At 46.1% G+C, this 24,491-nt stretch overlaps 1 long non-coding RNA gene across 1 annotated transcript; it reads right to left on the reverse strand.

The window, feature by feature from the left end:
- Positions 1 to 212: 212 nt before the first annotated feature.
- Positions 213 to 15,274, reverse strand: LOC137344671 (uncharacterized). Its single transcript, XR_010968427.1, has 4 exons — positions 15,238 to 15,274; positions 14,669 to 14,818; positions 14,234 to 14,320; positions 213 to 1,541 (listed from the first exon to the last, which is right to left on the reverse strand). It is a non-coding gene; the product is annotated as an uncharacterized lncRNA (long non-coding RNA).
- Positions 15,275 to 24,491: the final 9,217 nt, after the last annotated feature.

A 24,491-nucleotide genomic window follows, 5' to 3' on the forward strand; every position in this document is an offset into this window, starting at 1 on the left:
TAAAGGTGAATGCACGCCAATATGTGTAATGGCGTCATAACAATATGTATGAATGTACACCTATATAGTATCTTCATAAAACATGAATCCCCTTCTTGAGAACCCAACATAAAAATTAAAAATATGGACATTTGTAAATTTTGCAATTTAAATAATAGAAAAAAGTTTAAAGTATATTTTCAATTTATTAACATCTATGAATATTATGGTACACTACAAACATTCAAATATTTTAAGAACAAATGTTTCTTTCAGTGGTTTAACACCTTCTTTTGATATCACTATCATTGCAGTGTAGGTTAGCAACTGTTTCAGGTGCAGATTCATCTGTCAATAACAATTTATGTTTGAATTTACTTTGAATTGGCATTTAACTGAACTATGCAGTATAACAGAAACTCATCTATCAACATAGAAAAGTGAGAGATGCAACCAACTTGTCCAAGTGCAAACTGTAGCAATCAGTCAACAGACTCAATTATATTAATTATATTAATGACCTAGATTTACTGCTTTAGCCGACTTGGCAAGGCAAGACTTCTACCTGCCACAAAGATGTGCCCTTATCCGAGCTACATTTCTGGCCTTGGAGGCAATTTGCATAATTTTGACAGGCTCTTCAGCTACTGGGGAGTCTGCCTGCAATGGGGATGAAGAATGGCTGTGTCAGCCCTCTTAAGGCCTGCCACGGCATAACGTTGCCAGCAGACGTAACCTTGCTCCTATAAATTTGAAAATTAAAAAAAAATGCATTTGCTATGCAATTGACCATTTAGTGATAGATTTCATGGATAATTAGGCCATTTAAATGTTAAAGGCCATTTAAATGTTAAATGGCCTTTGTGCCACTTATAGCAACCAATGCATCCCTTACGTCCACTATTACTATGGTATAAAGGATGGGAATATGTTGTGAGAAACCTAATGGCCGAAAAAGGGACGAGGACATGGCAGACTACATCCGTGTCCAATTCTCCATCATCAACTGTGACAGTCTGATCCAGAAGTCGGTTGAAGATCTTGGTCCATAACTCCAAATAATGGAAAAAACGGTTTTGTAAAAATTGCAACAATATTGATTTCTAAATAAGTTAAAGAACTTGACCATATATTTTTTTAAATGGTGAAGTTAAACAGTTTATTCATAAATAGAACCTCCTGCCAAATGTTTTGAGTCATGTTCTGCTGGATTTCTCCATAGGATGCTGAAAAAACCCAACGGATGGAAGATCATGTTTATAGCAGATTTGAAGATTTAAATATAAAATTAGAGCTTCCTCCTCTTTAAATATAACAAAAAATATGAAAACAAAGTATATTTGAATTTCAAGAATAAACAGGACTTTTCTGGGAAGTTCAGTGAAATCAAAACAAAATAACTAAACAATATATAAATAAATTCAGAATATTTTCTCAGCTGTTTTCATTCTTTTCTTTCTGCTTTCCTTTGTTACAGCTTCCCACCCAGCTTCTCGCATCTTTTTAACAGCAGCCAGTTTGAGGGCACTGCCATAGGTTTTGGGCATTGCTGGGCTGGTCAACTGAAAAAAAACATGATAAGGGAAACACAGATCAGAATATTTATCATAACAGTACAAAGTTCATAAAAGAGCAACAACTGATGCTAATAAACTGTACTGCAATTTACTAATGGCTGTGCTTAAATTACACATGCTCGTCTTATAAGATCTTTTACTATTAATACAATTTGCAATTTTGAATTAAATAACTTCAATTTAAAACATTACTACAAAGGCTATTTTTTTGTGGATTGAAAACAACAGCTTAGAGAAAGAGAATGCAGATTTCTAGCTGTAAATTATTACAATTAGGGGTCGACAGTATTATTGACAAGGTGGAAATTTAAACGGCTTAGCAAGACACAAAGGGGTTCAATTTTCTGATTATCCGCTCAAACTTCAGCAGAAGATCTGTGGAAACGCTGGAGAAATGGCATAAATGGCATTTATGCCGGACTTAGAGGTGAGAATATTACCATTGAGCCAAGGGGTCAGCCTCAGCTCAGTGGTAATATTCTTGACTTTGAGTCAGACAGCTTTAGAGTCAAGCCCTCACTCCAGAGATTTGAGTACATAATCTAAGCTGACTTTTCAGTGCTGCACTCTCAGGTGGCTATAAAAGATCCCATGCTGACTCAGATATATATCACTGTTCCCTTATTATGGCTGAGTCAAAATCCTGTAATTCTCTACATAACAACATCATGGGACATTATCACAAAGACTGCTGCAGTTTAAGAAAGCCCATTATCATCCTCTCATGGCAACTCTCAATAGACAATAAATGCAGCCAGTGTCACCAAAATGCATGCTCGATACAATGTTTATATGTATTGATCTCCTGCAGTGTTGTTTACAGCGAGTCAAGACCAAGTTCAGTGTTCGTGTGGAGCAGAGGCCGGAGGATAATTGGATCAAAGCACAAAAATGAAATTCAGTGCATATTTTCAAGTTATCATTCTTTCCTTATTTTTATATAATGGGCCAGAATGTACTGTCAAAATAACGGTGAGGCGTTCGTCGATATTTATGCATAAATGGTACAGCAACTTCAGGCGGGGAACACATGCGTGGTTAAATGTAAATATCCAAAATTGCTGTAAATGGCATTTTGCTGTCTGCCTCACCATTGACGTGCACTGATTGTCATGAAGTTGCTGTATTTGCACAGTAGTTACGAACTAAACCCGCCGCAGATATTTAGAGCTAGTAATTAGTAGGGTAAGTATCCTTTTAACGATGTGATAATTGTTAATTACTGCCAATCAATCTCTCTGGTACTGAAAATTAACTATTACAAGTGTGGAGTCTCATTCCTTCAGGTTTTGAATTTTTCAGGGAGATTTTAAAAATGTCAAATTTTAAATTAATTTTTTTTTACCTTTCCTTTCTGAATCTTCTTTTCTTTCTTAATCCAATCTTTCTTTCCCTCAATTTATTTCTCTTTCTGTACCTAGATTGACATTGAATTCACTCCCTTTAATTCACCCTCCTTCTCAGTCCTTTTGTTGTCTATTTCCCAATCCTTAAATCTAATTGATTAAGGAGATTCCCTGTTGGTTGCCCTGTGCACTCAGGTCCCAGATGCCCTGGTTCCCTCGCTGCGCCGTTATCAGCTCCCACTTTCAGCAACTTTGTGAGCAACATTTTTTTGAGCTGAAGGGTGCAGGGGCAAGTCTAATTAATGGCAGACACCATTAAATGCCCTGCTCCAGCAAAATCTGGCCCGATACTTTGATTTTACATCCTTATTTTTATATAATACTTTGATTTTATAGTGTTAGAGTGCATGTTCCATGGTGTTGCTCACAGGAGGTTATATAAAATATTATTTGAAAAGGGTAAATGGTATAATGGAGAATTGTAGCCTGAAATTCTGTGAGGGTTACCCCAATTTCTCTGGGAATTCTGCCAGTCTCTTGCTGGAGTTACAGCGGGAGACCAGTGGAACTCCCGTGGAATTCCACTGATTCCATATAGCTCTATAATCTCTGTCATTATAGAGCTATATAGAACTGATAATAAAATAAATGTAAGCAATTGGAATTGGAATTAAACTGTACATTAGAAGGTTTATATAATTATAGAAGTTTGGTAAAAAGGACGAGAGTAAAAATAAATCAATGTGAAATATATAAATTGGACAGTAAAATAGTTACATCTCTTTATAACGTGCATGTTTAAAATGTGTATTTTCTTTTCTATCATGTATATGAACTATTGAACATAACTTTTATGTAATACCTTGTATACAAATGGTATAATAATTATTATAGTACATGTCCCAGTGTTGCTCACAGTAAGTTATATAAAATGTTATTTGAGGGTACGGTATGTTGGAGGCCCGAAGCGGATGCCGGACCCAGCAGTTCTGAAGGTAGTGAGGCCCGGTTGATTTTAACTTGAGGGCCACATTTGAATATTTGAAGTCGGTGTCCTGCTCGAAGCTGGCGGGAATGATGTCAAGGCGGGTGGGAATGGGAATTGAGGCTGGAGCCGGCTGCCACCGGGGACCTAAGGGAACAGGTCCCGGTGTACGGTAAGTACTGGGGGGCGAGATTCAAAACAGATGCTGATGTGGGGACGGTGAGGGAGGGCCTGAGGATTGCTTTCTGCTCCTCTGTAGGGTACAAAATTGTGCTTATCTTGGCTTCTTCTGGCCATTCTGTTGCATCCCGCCAGGTTTCTCTGACGGGTTTGACACTGGGCTGGCCGCCCCTGTGTCGTTGTGAAAATCACGTGGGGCACCGATGACGTCAATGGGCAGCAACTTTTCAATTTAAATTAGGCCCCTGTTTGCCTGCAGCGGGAGCCTCGGCTGACTTCAAAGTCGGTAAAGATAAGATGTAGCTGGGTGGGAACGGTGCGACCTCAGGCTGGAAAGTGGACTCAACCTGCTCTTAACCCCTCCCATGCACCATTCTCGCTGGGCGAGGGGGTGTTAATATTGACCTCGTTATCTCAGATCAAATAACATTTTGGAGAAAAGTTGAAAGCACACAGAATAAATCCTTATTGGTATCTCTGGGTACAAAAGCCGTACAAAACAAGTTCATTACAGCTCTAAAAAGCTAATGGGACGTGCCTATAGTTGATGAAGCAGTAATTCACATAATATCTGATGCCATTCTCAAGAGAAAATCATTTGTAATTGTCAGTCTCATTGACAGAGGCTATCATGGATGCGACTTCTTTGTCACTAAGATTGAGACCACCTGTTCAGCTGTTTCAGCCGCATCGCCCCTTTCCTTTGCGCACTGTCAAACCTTCACCAAACCTTGCTCTTGCCCTAGCCCTGAACCCACATCTTTCTCTAGTTTCTCTCATCTCCCTTCATGTCCTCGCTGAGTTCATCTCGTCCATGAGACCCACCTGCTGCTCCCTTAACCACATTCCCTCCAAACTGCTGACCACCCAACTTCTCTCCTTGGCCCCCATGTTAGCTGACATTGTAGATGAGCAATGGCAAACATCTAAAGAAATATTTCAACATTCTCAACGAATATACATTCCAGTAAGAAATAAAAACTTCACGGGAAAAGTGATTCATCCGTGGCTAACTAAAGCAGTTAAGGATAGTATTAGATTAAAAGAAGAGGCATATATTGTTGCCAAGAAGAGTAGTAAGCCTGAAGATTGGGAGAGTTTTAGAAACCAGTAAAGGATGACCAAAAAATTGATAAAAAGGGAGAAAATAGAATATGAAAGTAAACTAGCAAGAAACATAAAAATGGATTGTAAGAGCTTCTACAAGTATGCAAAAAGAAAGAGAGGAGCAAATGTAAACGTGGGTTCCTTAGAGGCTGAGACAGGAGAAATTGTAATGGGGAATAAGGAAATGGCAGAGACGCTAAACAAATATTTTGTATCTGTTTTCACAGTCGAAGACACAAAAAGCATACCAGAAATAGTGGGTAACCAAGGGGCTAATGAGATTGAGGAACTTAAAGTAATTAATATTAGTAAAGAGAAAGTACTGGAGAAACTAATGGGACTAAAAGCCGATAAATCCCCTGGACCTGGTGGCCTACATCCTAGGGTTCTAAAAGAGGTGGCTGCAGAGATGGTGGATGCATTGGTTATGATCTTCCAAAGTTCCCTAGATTCTAGAACGATCCCAGCAGATTGGAAGGCAGCAAATGTAACCCCGCTATTCAAGAGAGGAGGGAGAGAAAAAACTGGAAACTACAGACCAGTTAGCCTAACATCAGTCGTCGGGAAAATGCTGGAATCCATTAGTGGTAACAGGGCACTTAGAAAATCGTAAAAATGTTCAGGCAGAGTCAACATGGTTTTATGAAAGGGAAATCGTGTTTAACAAACTTATTAGAGTTTTTTGAGGATGTAACTAGCAGGGTAGATAAAGGGGAACCAGTGGATGTAGTATATTTGGATTTTCAAAAGGCGTTCAATAAGTTGCCACATAAAAGGTTGTTACACAAGGTAAGGGCTCATAGGGTTGGGGGTAATATAATCGCATGGATAGAGGATTGGTTATCGGACAGAAAACAGAGAGTAGGGATAACAGGTCATTTTCAGGTTGGCAGGCTGTAACTAGTGGGGTGCCGCAAAGATCGGTGCTTGGGCCTCAGCTATTTACAATCTATATTAATGACTTAGAAGAAGGGACCGAGCATAACGTTTCCAAGTTTGTTGATGATACAAAGCTAGGTGGGAAAGTAAGCTGTGAGGAGGACACAAAAGCTCCGATATTGGAATGGAGGCGGGATGGCAGCGGAGGTGTGAATGGGTGCGCGGGTAAGCCGCCCAATAAAAAATGTCCACTCCCCACGCGATGGCGATTAAATTGGTGCCACTTAACGTGGCTTCCGGGTTTGCCGTCCGAAAGCTGCACAGTGGGCGGACTGCGCGCCCGCATCACAGGCTGTCAACTGGAGGAGCTCTATTTAAAGGGGCAGTCCTCTAATGGCTTTTCCTGGAGCAAACACCCACACGCGACAATGGAACAGCACAGGGGCAGGGCAGCTCCAAGAATCAACGATGCCTCACTCCAGGTGCTAATAGATGGGGTGAGGAGGAGGAGGGATATGTTTTACCCAGCAGATGGGAGGAAGTGGCCTGCCTCTGCCACCAAGAAGGCCTGGCTCGAGGTGGCAGAGGAGGTCACGAGCAGCAGCAACATCTCGCGCACCTGGGCCCAGTGCAGGAAGCGCTTCAATGAACTAACTAGGTCAGCCAAAGTGAGTACACTTACTCATTCTCCTACATTCCGACTTTCACATCGCCGCCTCCACCCCCAACTCATTCTCTACTGCCAACACTACTCTATCACATCATTCCTCACACTCACTGAAGGCTCATCCTCAACTTACCTGCACTTCCTCATGTCCCTATTAGTCACCCCACCATTACTACTCAACCCAATCCTCATCCAATGTCATGGCTCTGTCTCATACTCACCCTCTGATGCATCTCTTTCACGGTCAGCCTCACCCAAACTAATGCATTAATCGGCTGGCCACTTCACCATCATTCACTCACACGTCTGTTTTTTCTCCCTTTCTAGAAGAGAGCGCAAAGTGCATGGGGGAGGGCGAGGACTGGAGGGGGAACGCAACAAATCATCGTCCTTACAGACGTGGAGCAGGAGGCACTGGAGCTCAGCCGAACCCTCGAGTGCCTGTCCGTTGGGGACGCCGAGGCTGGCACCCCACAAACGTCTGGTGACACAACTTTAACATTCATCACCACAATATGAATTGATGTTAACATGCCTTGCCATCTTCAGCACCTCAGTATGCTTATCGCAATATGACACATCTATGATCATGCTTAATATTGCCGTCTGTTCTTACAGGGCCTTCAGTGACTGCTGTGATGGCAGAGGGCGATTCCTCAGAGGACCTGTCAGCCTCTGAGGGTGCACCGTCACAGCTTAGCGAGTCATCCACCAGCACAGATACCCACACCTCAGTGGGTCCAGTCCTTAGTTAGTTGGGTTGGCACTTGGTGAGTTACCACACAAATGTGAGCATGAGCAGACACTGGTGGCAGGGGCAGCTCCGGACAGTCCACATCGGTGGGAGCACTCCTCTCCAGGCTCTGCTTAGCTGGACACAGATGCAGAACCCTGGGGGCCATCCATTAAAAGAATGATCGAGAGACAGCAGCACATTTGCGAGGTACTGGAACAGGTGCCACGCGCAGTCTCACAATAGCGCAGCGGATGGAGGAGTCCAATTCCTGCATCAGTGGAATGGTGGCACAGGCATGGGAGGGAATCTCTGAGATACTGTCACAAGGATGTGAGGGAATCTCTGAGATAGTGTCAAAGGGATACGAGGGAATCTCTGAGATAGTATCACAGGGATGTGAGCAACTATTTGAGATACAGTCACAGGTAAATGCGGGAATGTCTGCAATGGAGAGAAGGCTAGCCTCCATTGAGCTTCAAGCGCAGCTCACAAATGAGTCCATTCAGGCCCTGACAACAGCTGTTAGGGCTCAGGCTGAACAACATTTCTGTCGTCTTAAACAGGCAGACAGATACACTAGCACTGGCCTTACAAGGCATCACACATGTCCTCCAAACTGTTGTCCAGCGGAGTGGTAGGAGTGATGTGGCCCTGGCCCAGGGGAGTGATGATGGCGAAAGGGACATGGGAGTGGGGAAGCCACTCAAAGCATTCCCACGTCTCACCCGTTTCCCCCTCTCAACCAATACCCACAATGCTGCCTCCTCTCAAGGTGGCCGAGTTTGCCCCTGCACAGGTGCAGTTGGAGCAGTCTTTGGAGGGGCCCTCACGGGCTCCAGAACCCAGAGGGCATAGACCCAAAGCATCTAAGCAGTCAGAGCATGAACATAAGCATCCTACCACTACCTCTGCTGCAGGCATAGGGGATGCACCACGTAGAAGTAGTCGTAAGAGAAAGGCGAAGGTTTTGTGAGCACAAAGGGTATGCACAAGGGTGTTTGACAGACTGTCATGTTTTCCATTTATATTTAGTTTTTGTTAACGTGACATTAAATTTTATGATTGTCACCACTGCTGCCACGTCTTGCCCATTCTTGACTGGCTTTTGTGATAGGGCTCTTTCTTGATGCCACTCATTGGGTCACTTTACAGCGGGTGTATGTGTAGTTGCAGGACTGTTTTGTGCAGAGAGGGGTGGGCGGCCTGGTGTGGCTGCTGCTCTTTCCAGGTGGTGTGAGATCTGGACTGTTCACACTTTCTGATGTCAGGAGAACCGGTTCACATATCAGTGACTCCCTGGCCTCACGAGCAGCCAGGTGAGCCGCTGCTCTGCCCATGGGTTCCTCCTCCTCCATGTGGGTGGCAGAGGTGGATGGGGCCTCCTCAAGCGGCACCCCTCTCTGTTGTTGCCCTCTGTGCTCTTGTGCAGGTGCCTCTGGTGCAGCACTGTGTTGTGCAGCTCCAAGTGGCGGAGGTGGACGCCGTGTCTGGCGAGGCTGGTGATGTTGCTTGTCCTCGGATGTAGTGGTGAATGCAACCATGGCGTCCCCCCCATCCTGACGGTGTGAGTTTGAGGAGGTCTGCAAAGTAGTTAAATATGTGTGAACAGAAGAATTTTGAATGGAAAGTAAGAATTTGCAGTAAAAATACAAAGATCTCGCAGCCAAAACTTTGTCTGAAAGAACTGAGTGCCCTGCTGCAATAAGTGACCTTTGCTCCCCATCTGTCAAATGAGCATTTGAATGTCCACTGGCTGCTGGCTGAAACACATCTGTTGCGACATGGAGTGTTTCCCACAGCACGGGAAACACGCTGAAGTAGCTTCAAAATCGCACCCCTGCCTCAATGTGGAGAAAATTAAGTAATTCAGCTACTTAAACTATCTAAACAACTGTGTCAAGTATCATTCTGCTGGCTTTAATTGCCGTTGGGACCTCCGCATTTGGGAGGCGCACGCGCGCACTCAGAAGCATTAGTGGGGAAACCGGAAGTCTGCGGTTGGAGCCAGGTTCCGAACCCTAACGCGATTTCCTCGATTTTTGGAGCCCAACGCACCCACAATTTCCTGGCAAAATTGAGCCCAAAGAGTCTGCAAAGGGATATAGATAGGTTAAGTGGGTGGGCAAGAAGGTGGCAGGTGGAGTATAATGTAGGGAAATGTGAGGTTATTCACCTTGGTAGGAAGAATAGAAAAACAGAATATTTTTTAAATGATGAGAAACTATTAAATGTTGGTGTTCAGAAAGATTTGTGTGTCCTCGTACAAGAAGCACAAAAAGTTAGCATGCAGGTACAGCAAGCAATTAGGAAGGCAAATGGCACGTTGGCCTTTATTGCAAGGGAGTTAGAGTACAAGAGTAAGAAAGTCTTACTACAATTATACAGGGCTTTGGTGAGACCTCACCTGGAGTACTGTGTACAGTTTTGGTCTCCTTATCCAAGGAAGGATATACTTGCCTTGGAGGCGGTTCAACAAAGGTTCACTAGATTGATTCCTGGGATGAGAGGATTGTCCTATGAGGAGAGATTGAGTAGAATGGACCTATACTTTCTGGAGTTTAGAAGAATGAGAGGTGATCTCATTGAAACATATATGATTATGAGGGGGCTTGACAGGGTAGATGCCAAGATGTTGTTTCCCCTGGCTGGAGTGTCTAGAACTAGGGAATATAGTCTCAGGATATGGGGTCAGCCATTTAAGACTGAGATGAGGAGGAATTTCTTCACACAGAGGGTTATGAATCTTTGGAATTCTCTACCCCAGAGGGCTGAGTCGTTGAGTATATTCAAGGCTGAGATAGGTAGATTTTTGGACTAGGGGAATCAAGGGATATGGGGATCGGGCTGGAAAGTGGAGTTGAGGTTGAAAATCAGCCATGATCTTATTGAATGGCGGAGCAGGTTCGAAGGGCCGTATGGCCTACTTCTGCTCCTTTTCTTATGTTCTTATATTCTTATGGTTCCATAAGGTGCTGTCCCCATCTCTTTTAAAACTGCTGTCACCAATCTGCTGCTCAAAAAAATCCACTGTCAACTTCTCTGTCCTTGCTAACTACGGCTCCATCTCCAACCTCCTCTCCAAAGCCCTTAAATATGCTGTCGGCTCCAAAATCCATGCCCAATTTTTCTGCAACATGTTTGTATCTCTCAGGTTTCCACCCTTGCCACAACATTGAAACAGCCCTAATCAAAGTCACATATGATATCCTGTGAATGTGTTTGTGGTGCATTATCCCTGCTCATTGTTCTTGAACTTTCTGCAGCCTTTGACACAGTTGGCTATACCATTCTCCTCCAATGCCTCTCTTCAGTTGTCCAATTCAGTGGGTCTGCCCTCACTTGGTTCCACTCCTATCTTTTCAATTATAGCCAGAGCATTTCTAGCAATGGCTTCTCTTCCCAACCCTGCAATGTTACCTCTGGAGTCCAGAGTAAACTAATGAAAGGTATAGATAAGGTTGAAGTAAGCAAGCCATTTAACCTGGACAATGAGCATAGACTAAAAGACACGAAAACAAAATTGCAAGCCTCAATAAAGGTTAGAAAAATCTTTTATCCCGCCACCAGATTGTGTACATATCGAACCAACTCCCAGAAAAGGCAGTTGATTAAAGGTTACATAGAATGTACAGTACAGAAACAGGCCATTCGACTCAACAGGTCCATGCCGGTGTTTGTGCTCTACACGCATCTCTTCCCTCCCTACTTCATGTAACTCTATCAGAAAATCCTTCTATTTCTTTCTCCCTCATGTGTTTATCGAGCTTCCCCTTAAATGCTATTCACCTCACCTACTCCTTGTGGTATCGAGTTCCACATTCTAACCACTCTCTGGTTAAAGAAATTACTCCTGAATTGCCCATTGGATTTATTAGTGACTATCTTATATTTATGGCCCCTAGTTCTGGTCTCCCCCGCAAGTGGAAACATCTTCTCTACATCTACCCTATCAAACCCTTTCATAATCTTAAAGACCTCAATCAGGTCATCTTCTCTTTTCTAGAGAAAAGAGCCCCAGCCTGTTCAATCTTTCCTGATAGGTATAACCTCTCAGTTCTGGTATCATTCTAGTAAATCTTTTTTGCACCTTCTCCAGTTCCTCTATATTCTTTTTATAATATGGAGACCAGAACTGTTCACAATACTCCAAGTGTGGTCGAATCAAAATCTATACAAGTTTAACATAACTTCTCTGCATTTCAATTCTATCCCTCTAGAAATGAACCCCAGTGCTTGGTTTGCTTTTTTTATGGCCTTATTAACCTGTGTCACTACTTTTAGTGATTTGAGTATCTGTACCCCCAGATCCCTCTGCCCCTATTTAGACTCTTATTATCCAAGCAGTATGTGGCCCTCTTATTCTTCCTACCAAAATGTAATACTTCACACTTATCTATATTGAAATTCATTTGCCAATTACATGCCCATTCCTCAAGTTTATTAATGTCTTTCTGCATTTTGTTGCAGTCTATAACTATACCCCCCAATTTGGTGTCGTCAGCAAATTTTGACGTATTTAAAAGGGAGCTGCATCAACATTGATGAAAATGTGTTTGAGGGTTATAATGATATTGATAACATTTGTTGAACACTTGGGAACACTTGTTCCTTAAAGTAGAGATCAGAAGCTAATGATGTTAGGGTAGGGGGAGGGATGGAGTCCATTATAGAATACATGGGCCCAAATTTTAACCCCACGAACAAGTGGGTTGGGGGCGGTAAAAATTGTAAAAGCTAAAACCCGACCCCAACCCGCCCACTTCTAGTTTTAATGGAAGCGGGTCCAGGGGCAGGCGACCAACCTGCTCTTAGGAGGCGGATCGGTCAGTAAAAGCTTTTAAGGAGGCTGCAGGTCTCCATTTTGACAGCTTTTTTTTTAACTCCTGGGGGCTGGGATCCCTGGCCTTCTGCTTCATGCCACGTTAGAGGAGGCGAGAAGGCCTAGCTCAGCAGGTGCCTTTATTGCACTGCTTGTGGGCCCGAAGGAGCAGGAGTGTTTCCCCCAAGCCCACAAGCCTACATGCAGCGATCCCACATACGTAATCGACCAACACCCCCACCATCTCCAACCCCCCCCGTAAGCCCAACCCTCCACTCATCATCTCTGACCTCCCATGATCTCTGACCGTCCCCCCGGTGACCCCCGACCCCGATGACCAAATCCCCGGTGGCTGATCCACCCCCAATGACTTCCTCAAATGACCGACCCCCCTGATAACTCCCCCAGTGACTGACTCCACCAATCACTCCCCCTCGATGACTCCCCCCGATGACCCCCAAGCCCCTAATGACTGGCCCTCCCTTTGACTCCCCCCCAAATGACCGACCCCCCAGATGACCGACTCCCCTGATGACCCCGACCCCCCGATGACCAACACCTCCGATGACCAACACCCCCAATGACTCCCCCAGATGACCTACTCCTCTGATTACCAACCCCTCAATGACCTCAACTCAATGACCGACCCCCGATGACCCCCAACCCCCCCAATGACCGACCCCCCTGATGACCCCCAAACCCCTGATGACCGACCCGCCGATGACCCCAACCTCTCTGACTCCCTCCAATGACTGAACCCCTTGAAGATTCCCCCAGGTGACTGACTCCTCTGATTACTGACCCCCCTGATGACCCCAACCCCCAATGACCAACCCTCGATGACCCCCACTCCCCCGATGACTGACCCCCCCGATGAATCCCTCCAATGTCTGAACCCCCTGATGACTCCCTCCAATGACTGACACCCCTGATGACCCCCAACCCACCTGATGACCGACCCCCTATGACCCCCAACCCCGCCCCCCGATGACCGACCCTCCGATGAATCCCAATCCCCCGATGATCCCCAACCCCTCTGATGACTAGCCCCCCTGTTGACTCCCGCCCAATGACCAACCCCCCAGATGACCGGCCCCCCGATGACCCCAACCACTGATGACACCAACCCCTCCAATTAACAACACCCCCGATGACCGATCCTCCCCGATGACCTCGACACCGACCCCCCCATAGGACCGCTCCCCCCATCTAAGACTTAACTGCTGGCATCCGCTTCCTGTGTCCTCTGCCGTTCGAGTGATGGCCAGCCTGTCAATCTAGCTGGCCTGTTGGGCGGGAAACCAAGAAAAAAAATTAAATGACCCCCACATCCAGGTTTCCCGTCAGAAATTTCACCCCCCCTAGCCCCGCCCCCTTACCGGTTCCAGGTTTAAATTTACCCCATGGTCTCTGGATGGACCAAAGCTGATCTTGATTTGGTCTTTCTAATGTACTTAAGTGCTGAACAATGAACAATTTTCAGTGCTGAGTGCCATTTTCCTTCTTCTAGTTTGAACTGGCTGAGGGCAACTGATACAATAAAAGATTTTGTTCTATCAAATTTGAAAATTGTTTTAAGTGACTTTTTAACCAAACCCTTTCATATTAGATTATCCACGTAGATACATAGAGGTTTATCTTTTTTTTTATTCGTTCATGGGATGTGGGCGTCGCTGGCAAGGCCAGCATTTATTACTGGCCAGCATCTATTACATTGTGCTAGGCAAAAATGCCCAGTTTAAATATTTCTCTCCGGCCACATCCTACTGTGAACAGAAGTAACTAAATTAAACTATTATGTAGGTCAATAGAGTTTGTCGATTGCAATTCCAGCTTGAGAAATAAATGAAAAAGATGGGAAAATTGAGAGATCAACTTGAATGAGATAGCTCTCTTATGAATAACTACTTGTGGTGTGTCCTCATGAATATGTATTTATAAATTTAATTACAACGTACCTGCTGCAGTGGCTTTCCAAAGAAACAAGCAGCTTCTGAGTTTCCTTTATACAATTCTCTGAACATTTCAGCTTCTGGAATCATGCTCTATTTTAAATGATTTTTTTAAGAAGAAAGTGCAGGTTAACAATTCCAATTTATACAATTTATTCTTTCTATGAATCTACACAGATAACTGAATTTTATTTCATCATAAAATATAATTTGAATTTTATATTTTGTTTTCATTACAATCAGCTTTTCTGAAAAACATCAATACTCTTTGTGACTGTGAATACTATTTTCTGGTGAAGTGAACCCTGATCAGCAATGTTGGTAAAATGATGTGCATTGTGTAAGCTTCAACAACTTGAAGAGTTGAAATGACATATTGGCCCATAAATTGCTCTGAGCGGCGAATGAACGGCGCTTGCTGCTCCATAGATTAATACTCACCTACTAACTTACTGCGTTTTTACTGCGGGAACTTCCTCTAATAGGAAGCTGAGAAGAGCCCAGTGTTAACTTCAGCAAAGCTGGGTCCCATTGAAGAAGCGAGAGGATTGATCTCTCCCCTCGACCAATGATTGCAGCATCCTTGAAAAGCTGCAAAAGAGACAAAACCTTGAAGTACAAGCTGCAACGTAAAAACCAGGAAGTGAAAACCACAACAATAAAATCATTTGTGAAAACAATGAAAAAAGAGAGGGTAAGAAATATCGAATTAAATAAAAGAGACAGAAGGAAAAAGTAAAAAAAAATGTTTTTTAAATTTAAAAAACAATTTTTTAATGACTAAAAGCTAATAAAATAAGGAGTAATGAGACTCCACATTTTTAAAAGTTAATTTTTAATTGTGTGGCAGTCATTAAGACTCACCGCGCTGTTAAAACATAGTTTAGACCTGATGGGGGAAAAATTAGATCAGGGCCGTTTTCAGGCGGGGGTAGCGTGATGCGTTAGTACCCCGCGCCCGATGGCCCCTATGCAGGCAGCGCATGAACTTTGTGCTGCCTGCTACTTACCATGATATCTCCACCGCCACCCGCACTGCTGAGAGGCTGCACGGAGAGTGAGGAAGTTGGAAATGGGGTGTGCACAGCACACATCATCAGTAGCCTGCATCGCTTAAAGATGCAGGTGCACATTTCAAATAGCAGGTACACTGTTTACTAGGAGGAGGGAAAGATCGCCTCGAGGATAGCAGGATCAGCACGAGAGAGGGCTCCATGCTTCTCCGATGATGCACTGGAGGCCCTGGTGAAAGGGGTGGATGAAAGGAGGGCCAACATGTGCCCGCAGGGTGGCAGGAGACCCTCCAGACTGCAGCTTCACAGGCATTCGCAAGCTGTGGCTCAGGACGTCAATGCCAGGAGCACTGCACCACGCACGCGGGTGCAGTGCTGAAAGAAGTTCAATGATTTGACACGAGTGGTCAAGGTGAGTGAATGCAAGTGTCAAGTGGCATATCCTACCAACTGCACCACTGCTCCACGCATCACACACCCCATCACAGACCCACCAACAAACGCTGCCCATCCATACGCAATGCTGCACTCGGCATGATGCATCTCACCCGCACATTGTATCACACTTGCAGGCCACACAACTACCAATCACAAGTCACACAAACTGACAGCTATTCGACCACGATAGGCACATCACCCACACACCTTGCAGGATACTCACTGACACACTGTCCTCTGTCTTGCAGGAAAAGGTGGTGCATAACAGCTGGCATCCAGAGGAACCTGAGGGTGGATGAGCACGTTTACACGTCTTCACCCCGCTAGAGGAGAGAGTGCTTCGGATCATTGGGCAGGCCGTTGCTGTATCCGTGACAACATGCCACGATGGAGGTCCCGATGAAGGGGGTCTCTGCATAACTAATGCTCCTTCTCCTTTCCCACATCTCCCTCCCCCCATAATCTTTTCTGACTCACGTGCTGCAGATGCTGTCAGCACGCACATCTTACTTGATCCTCTCCCCACTCCACAACTCAACCTGTTTCCCTTTGTCATTGCAGATACCCAATGTGGCAGCACCGTCCGAGGAGGAGGAGGATGGGGACGCTGAAGCCACACTGTCACTTGGTCTGACACTTGCTTCCACCAGCTCAGAGATTGACACTGCGCATCCTTTAGGGGCTAGGTTAGAGGAGGGCTCTGCACATAGTGAGACACCGAGCACAAGTGCGCAGGAGCTGGGGCGGGGGGAACGGATACCACAGGTGCCAGCTCGCCGGAGGGCGAGGTCGCTCACTAGTTCTGCTGCAGAGGAGTCAGATGAGGACTTCGATGGGCCAGGCTACAGAAAACGGCTGATGGGTGTACACCACTGGAAAGCCTGCCAGAAAGCCTGCGTACAATGAGAAGGGGCATGGAGGAGTCCAGCTCCAACTTGGCACAGGGCTTTGTGCAGAGCTTGGAGCCCATCCTTTCCAACATGGAACGGGTGGTTACCTCCATCAGCACACCCGTGGAACCCACCATGGTGCAGCACCTGATGACTGATGTTACAGCTTCCATTGCAGCACGAACATCTGCCATCCAAGGTCTGACTGCTGCATTTGGAGCTCAGGCTGCTGCCTTGGAAGCTCAGACTGCTGCTAATGTGGATCTGGGGACCACTGTGGAACGGGGCTTCCTGGGCGTCACAGCACTCCAGCAATCCGTTCTCCAGCTGATCACCAGAATTTCTGAGGTGCCGCCCCGTGCGAGTTGCAGTGGTGCCGTGGCAGTTGGACCTGCTGTCCTCTCTCAGGACGACAGTATTCCTGCTCCCACCCCTGCCACTCCGCCAGTGCCCCTGTTGTTGCCTATCGGCCAGCCAGGCCAGACTGCTGCAGCCCATGCTGAGATGGTGCAGTCTGAAGCCCGGCTGGCCGATAGGCAACAAGGTCGTTCTCCAAGGCCATCTGCATGCTCCTCCATTGAAAGCTAGCAGCATCCCACCACCCACGCTCCAGCCACTGGGGAAGCATCTTATAGGAGCACTAAGATAGGTAAAGGCACACGAACAACAGGCACTAAGGGAATGCACAGGGGTGAATAGTTCTATTATGTTTGCATAATTTCATTTATTCATTGATAAATGAGACTTTGAATCTGCATTTGGTGGTGGTTTTTATTTATGCAATGAGCTGAGGGGGAAACCAATGTGTAATCAGATGATTGTCTTGTGGGAGCGGAAAGGTGGGGAGTGTAGGACTGTTGGTGAGTTGGGGGATGTGTTGACATTATTGATAGCGGGCATGGATCAGGCGAGCACGCAGAGGCCTCGAGTGTGGTTCCTGTTGCACCCTTGCGTCTTCCTCCACTTCCTCTTCTGGCTCCACCCCCTTCTCCTCATCCTCCTCCTCCTCAGCCTCTTCCTCCTCCTCCTCCATAATAAGACCATAAGAGATAGGAGCAGGAGTACGCCATTCGGCCCCCCGAGCCTGCTCCGCCATTCAATGAGAACATGGCTGATCTGATTTTTATCACAACTCCACTTTCCCGCCTTTTCCCCATATCTTTTGACTCCCTTGCCGATCCTCCTCAGCCTCCTCCTCCTCCACCTCTGGCTCAGGGTCTTCTCCAATCATTGGTGGCAAAGGCTCGTCCCTCATGATGGCGAGATTGTGCAGCATGCAGCATACCACCACAAATCTGTCCATCTGCTCAAGGGAGTATTGCAGGGCTCCTCCAGACCGGTCTAGGCAGCGGAAGCATTGTTTGAGGAGGCCTATGATGCGCTCCATGATGTTGTGTATGGCAGCATGCGTCTCATTATAGGCCTGCTGTGCACGTGTGCGTGGGTTCCTGACCGGTGTCATGAGCCACAGCGTGAGGGGATAGCCCTTGTCGCCCAGTAGCCAGCCTTTGACTTGCCGAGTCGGGTGAAAGATAGCTGGCACGTTGGACTGCCGCATGACAAAGGTGTCGTGACTGCTCCCAGGGTAGGGGGCATTGACCTCCATGATTCGATGTGTGTGATCGCACACCAGCTGCACGTTGAAGGAGTGCAAGCCCTTTCGGTTGACGAAGGTAGCCCAGTTGATATGCGGGGCATGCAGGGCAATATGCGTGCAGTCAATGGCACTCTGCATCATGGGGAAGCCAGTAATGCGAGCGAACCCCCGTGCTCGCTCGTTCTGCTTGTCTCTGTCGAGAGGGAAGGTGATGAACCTGTTCCGCATCTGGTACAGTGCGTCTGTGACCTCCCTTATGTAGCAGTGCACTGCATACGGCGAGATGTTGCACATGTCACCAGGAGAGGCCTGAAATGATTTTGAGCTGTAGAAATTCAGCGCCACGGTGACCTTCACAGCCACAGGCAATGCTGTCCTTGCCCTGCTCTGAGGCTGCAATTGTGGCCGCACCAGTTGATAACTATCCGTCATGGCTTCCTTGGTGAACCTCAGGTATTGGATGCAATCCTCTTGGTCATGTTGAGGAAAGAGAATTGGTCCCGGAAGGCCCTCATTGGGTAGGGCCTCCTGCTCAGTGCGTCTCCTTGTCCTCCGTCCTCTTGCAGCTTGACCTGCTCTGCGTGGCCTCTCTGCATGCTCCCAGTTGTGCTCAATGCCCAGCGGGAGCCCTAGCAGACCGCCCATGGTTGTCAGGAATGCTATTCAACCACAGTTGTAACTTAAGGCAGTACCTGCCAAACCACTCTCAAATGTACTCTAGGAACTCTCAGTAAGAATAGGGAGTTTCAAAAAACACTTCCTACTCTATCAGCAGCCAGAAGCAATAATCAAGCAACTAACCTGCCACACCTACATGGCCCCTTTAAATAGCGCTGGTGGGGGGTCCTCCAGGTACTCTAAGAAATGTTCAGATGGTCGGGGTTAAGGCTGTGCGTTGAGTTGTGCATTAAGGTCCAAAATGGTATCTATCGCTTTAAATCAGTGTTGTACACCGATTGCATGCATTTTCTCCCTACTTTACATGCTTCCAGCACTCAGTATTTGCACATGCGCTAACTCCTATACCAAGATGGTGTCCGGCGCACGTCATGCTGGAAACATGCGTGCGCATCCAAGACGCCATCTTGGGTGTCAGAAAGGCCATGTAGCGCCAAAACAACAGGCGCTACATGGCCCAATTTAGCACCCGATATATTTAAGTGTACCTCTTTTGTGGTGATATTACTTAGTTTCCAGCTGGGCAGAAGAGCAAGTTGGCGCTGGTCCATTCATTCTGTTGACTGTAGCCAGCAATATCCCTTTAACACAAACCTGTCAGATTGCCAGCGAACCAGGAAGAGCAAGTTCTGGATTTCCGCGATTGACTGCGCACGTGCAGACCCTGGAACTTGCTCTTTCATTTGGCCACTAACAACAGTGAGTGCTATTGAGCTCAACGTTCTTTTTAAAGCAATTTCCAGACCAATAAATCCTAAGAGTGAATCTCAAATGGTTTTATCAACATCATCTCAACCATCTGATATACAAATGTTTGGAACACTCTCAAGAATGCATTATTCTGTACAACATATGCAAAGAAGGGGGAAAATTCCTCTGGTCTCTAATTGTATTAATATCATAAATTAGTCTATGAAGATTTTTGGTGAAATTGTGCAGATGCTCCTTTAGAACATGTTTACGATTTCACCAGAAATTCCTAACTGAGGAAATGCTTTATGAGCACGTTGCAACCAGAGGAATCCTTACCATGTAGTGATTTCTCATCTTTTACCTTGTTTAGAGAATCATAGAATTTTACAGCATACAAGGAAGCCATTTGGCCCATCGCATCTGTGCTAATTCTCTAACAAAGCTATACACTTAATCCCATTTTCCTGTCCTTTTATCATACCCTTTTAAATTTTGCTTTTTTTTCGAATATTTATCCACTTTTCTTTTAAAAGTGATTGTGGATTATGCTTATATGTTACTTCTGTTAGGGCATTCCATATCCTAACCTCTCCCTTTGTTCTTTTGGTGATCACCTTAAATTAGTTACCGTCTAATGGAAATAGTTTTTATTGATTTACCTTATCAAACACCTCATAAAATGATATCTTCTTAAGCTTCTTTGTTCTAATGAAAAGAGTCACAGGCCTAGGAACTGGGCGGTGTAGTGCTAGTTTTTCGGGCCCTCCGCGGACATCTAAGGCCCCAGGTGGATCACATGGACGAGATGAACTCAGAAAGGATATGAGGCTGGAGTAAAAGGACTACTGATTCATACCTCATGGTTGAAACAAAAGATTGATCACCATGGAAACCTGCATAACCTGGCTGTCAACACTCCTGAACACGCTTCAAAAATTCTTCCCCCTCTTTGCCCCTTACTATCCCAGTCTATATTAGAATAGTTGAAGTCCCCCATTATCACTACTCTATGGCTTTTGCTCTTCTCTGTAATTTCCCTGCAAATTTGCTCCTCTATCTCTTTCCCACTAGTACAGTCATTGGAAGGGGCTGGCAGAGGAGGGAGGGTGGCAGTCAGAGGGCAAATGTGTCATTGTCCTGAGGGAAAGCACCATAATCGAAGGCCTATACGAGCAATGACTATGCTGCTGGATATTATTTCACCACAGCCATTGATCAGATGACAGCAGAACTAATGGCACCAATGAGATTAGACAACCTGCTTCATAGTTCTCTCTAGACGATCTTGTGAAGCAGGAAGAGATAGCTTGTTCTACCCTGGAACCTCAGGTGTGTAAGGCAGGGGTCTGAACATTCATCAGAGAATTACCAACTAGTCTTAGTACCTCTAGCATGGGGGCGCCGTTGAACAAATCTCTGCCTTGGTCATATGATGGTTTGTCCATCGTCATCAATGATGACAGCCTATGATTCCCTCCATGTGCTGCATGGTGCAGTGCAAGTTGTAAAACTGTCATGCAATTCTGCACACGTGGCATCTAGCTGACTCCTCCATATAAATGGATACTTGCAGCACAATGTTTTCCAAAGCCCTAGTGATTGCTACATAATGATTAGAAAGTATCCTTTTAAAAGCAGGTCCCATGAGGACCAGATGCCCAAGCTCATCAGCCAAGGAATGATATGAGCTGTTCTGCTGGAATAGTACGTTCATGTTCTTTCTTTCCCACCAGCAGGTGGTCTTGCTCACTTATGCTTTATGTGCACTGCACTCCCCTCTACATCATGATTTCAATCTTCCTGAGTGGATGTATCTGAGTTGCTGTTTAGAAGTAATAGGGGTATAAATTTGTTGGTGCCTGGATTCAGGCGCAAAGATTGCAATGTGGCCGCAACAAGGCCTGAAGTCGGCTCAGAATTGGGCATTGGGCCTCATCTAAATAATCTGGGCGGGCTGCTGGTGCCTGTTGCGCCTCCACAGGCAGCTTGCCTTGCCGATAATGGCCTCAGGAAAGTGCCAGGGGTGGTGGGGGAGCGAGACGGGGAAGAGGTGCGTGGGATCGTGGCTGGCAGCGGCTCCCAGGATTGCTGTGGAGCCGGAAGGAGCACTCCTGCTCCTCCTGGCTCCACAGGAAGGTTTTTTAAAATTTACCTTTAGCTGGTGGCTGCTCCTTAGGTCGCAGCGACTGCTGAAGAATCCTGAGCAGGGCAGGCCCTACGCCTGCTCCGCTCGTCACAGACCAGTTTCTGTGAGGGATCTAAAACAGGCCTTAGACCCTTCATTTACATATGTAAAAGACCTTGGGGGTAACTTCAACCCCAAGAATGGGTGGACAATATGGGCCAAGTGCAGGCAATTGGGACTAGCTTAGTGGTATAAACTGGGCGACATGGACATGTTGGGCCGAAGGGCCTGTTTCCATGTTGTAAACTTCTATGATTCTATGACTCGGGGCATGTGGGTCGTCAAAATTGTAGATTTTAGCAGCAGGACCGCAACCCGGCGCCAACACGCCTACTTTCAGGTTTAACCCGGGCGCATTTGGATGTGCACTCGCATCCGAAACCCAGAACTTGCGTCCCTACTTAATGTAGGCGGGTGCCTTATTAAAGGGGCATTTACCCATTGAAATAGTTGAGGTACTTAATTTTTTGTGGATTCTAAATGTGAAACTAATTTAACCTCACCTGCATGGATTCCCCATGGATTCTCAATCTCGCCAGTGAAACGGATACGAGATTCACGTAGAAGTTGATTTGACCCTTTAAACCTGAGATCGGCACATCTCGATAAAAGCTCAAGCATTGCAACTGGTCTCTCAGTTCTCTCAGGCAAACGTTTGGTTGAGAGTTCTTCTTATGTTGAGACTGAGAGTTCTTTGTTGAGACTGAGAGTTCTTTGTTGAGGCAGCTTTAGGAAGACTTTGGAGCCTCTCAAACTGACAAGATCAGGATGGGGGGGCGCAATGGATGTATTCAAGAGGACATCTGAGGAGAAGGAAAATGAACATCCACGTCAAGCTGTGTTGGGATATGCTGGTGCATAAGACAGAGGTGCGCAACAAGGACCTGGAGAACAGCAGAGAGGGGATCAACAGAGGGGCCGATGTTGCAGGTGGCACTACCCATGTGAGAGGGTATACAGATAGAGATTGAGCTTCCTGGACCTCTCTGAGGAGCAGTGCCATACGCAGGCTCAGATTGAGTTGGCAGGTGGTCGCAGACATCTGCAGGCTCCTTGAGGAAGAGCTGCTCCCTGCTGACCTGGGGGACATGCATTGCCCATCGCAGTAAAAATAATGACTGCCCTCAATTTTTTCGCCTCTGGGTCCTTCCATGGTGCAATCAGTGACATCTCCAAGGTGCACCGTCTGCACATAAGTATATAAGGCAGGTGATGGATGGGTTGTTTGTCAGGATGTCCGATTACGTGAACTTGCCCCGTGATAACATCAGCCAGAATGAGCGGGCAGTGAGTTTTGCCTCTCTGGCAATCCGAGGACCACCACATGAGCCAGGAATCTTCACAAACCGAAAGGGCTATCACTCCATCAATGCACAGCTGGTGTGTTACCACAGGAAGAGATTTATAAGAACATAAGAAATAGGAGCAGAAGTAGGCCACACAGCTCCTCAAGCCTGCTTCGCCATTCAATCAGTCATCTTCGACCTCAACTCCACTTTCCTGCCCGATCCCCATATCCCTTGATTCTCCTAGAGTCCAAAAATATATCTATCTCAGCCTTGAGTATATTCAATGATTCAGCATCCACAGCCCTCTGGGGTAGAGAATTCCAAAGATTCACAACCCTCTGAGTGAAGAAATTCCTCCTCATCTCAGTCTTAAATGGCTGGCCCCTTATCCTACGACTATGCCCCCTAGTTCTAGTTTCTGCAGGGTGTGTGCCAGATTCCCTGGCAGCTGTCATAATTCCTTCATTTTGCACGAGTCAAATATTCCATACCTCTTTCAGACAGAAGACAGATTTAATGGCTGGCTCATTGGAGACGAGGGATACCCCCTGCAAACTTGTCTCATGACACCTGTGAGAAACCCCACCAATGAGGCACAAGTACGAAACAATCAGAGCGACATGACCACCAAGTGTGTCAATGAGCAAGCCATAGGCATGTTGAAGGTGCGCTTCAGGTGCCTGGATAAGTCTGGAGGAGCCCTTCAGTACTCACCAGCGAGGGTGTCCAGAATAACTGTGGTGTGCTGCGACCTGCACAAGATAGTGCAGCAGAGAGGGTTACAGGTGGTGGAGGACGAAGGCACTCATCAAGCATCCACTGCTGGCGACAACATTAAAGAAGAGGAAGAGGATGAGGAGGGCTAGGGTGAGGAGGAGGAAAATAAAGATGGGACACCCCTCGCCGGACCACTCACGCACATTGCTGCCCGTGATGTCCTCATATCTCACAGATTCTCATGAGAGTTGCAAATAAAGAAATTGAGATACTCAAACTGCCTGTCACAACCACCACCAGCACCAAGAACCCCTCCCCCCAACTTTGCACAAAACAGCCCTTCAACCATGCATACACCCATTTTACTTTTGCCCAATGGGTATCGTCATGTGATGGCATTCATGATGAATTAAATGAAAGGGCGACTTGACACTCACGACGTAATAATGGGCAAGATGTGGAAGTGGTGACAATCAATAAATGTAATGTGTCAATATAAAAAAAGGAGACTTAACAACATAACATTTCTTCAAACACCCTTGTGGATACCCTTGGTGAACTACAATTGCTTTAACTTACGCTATCTACCGCATCTACGTGGTGCATCCCCTGTGGCTTCAGCAGAGATAGTGGCAGGCTGTTCAGATCCTTGCCCTGACTGCTGCGATGCTCTTGTCCTATGACCTCTGGGTTTTGGAGTCTATGAGGGCCCTGCCAAAAACTGCTGCACCTGCACCTCTGCAGGAGCAGACTCGGCCACCTGG

The sequence above is a fragment of the Heptranchias perlo genome, chromosome 27, assembly GCF_035084215.1.
Source record: "Heptranchias perlo isolate sHepPer1 chromosome 27, sHepPer1.hap1, whole genome shotgun sequence".
Lineage (NCBI taxonomy): Eukaryota > Metazoa > Chordata > Chondrichthyes > Hexanchiformes > Hexanchidae > Heptranchias > Heptranchias perlo.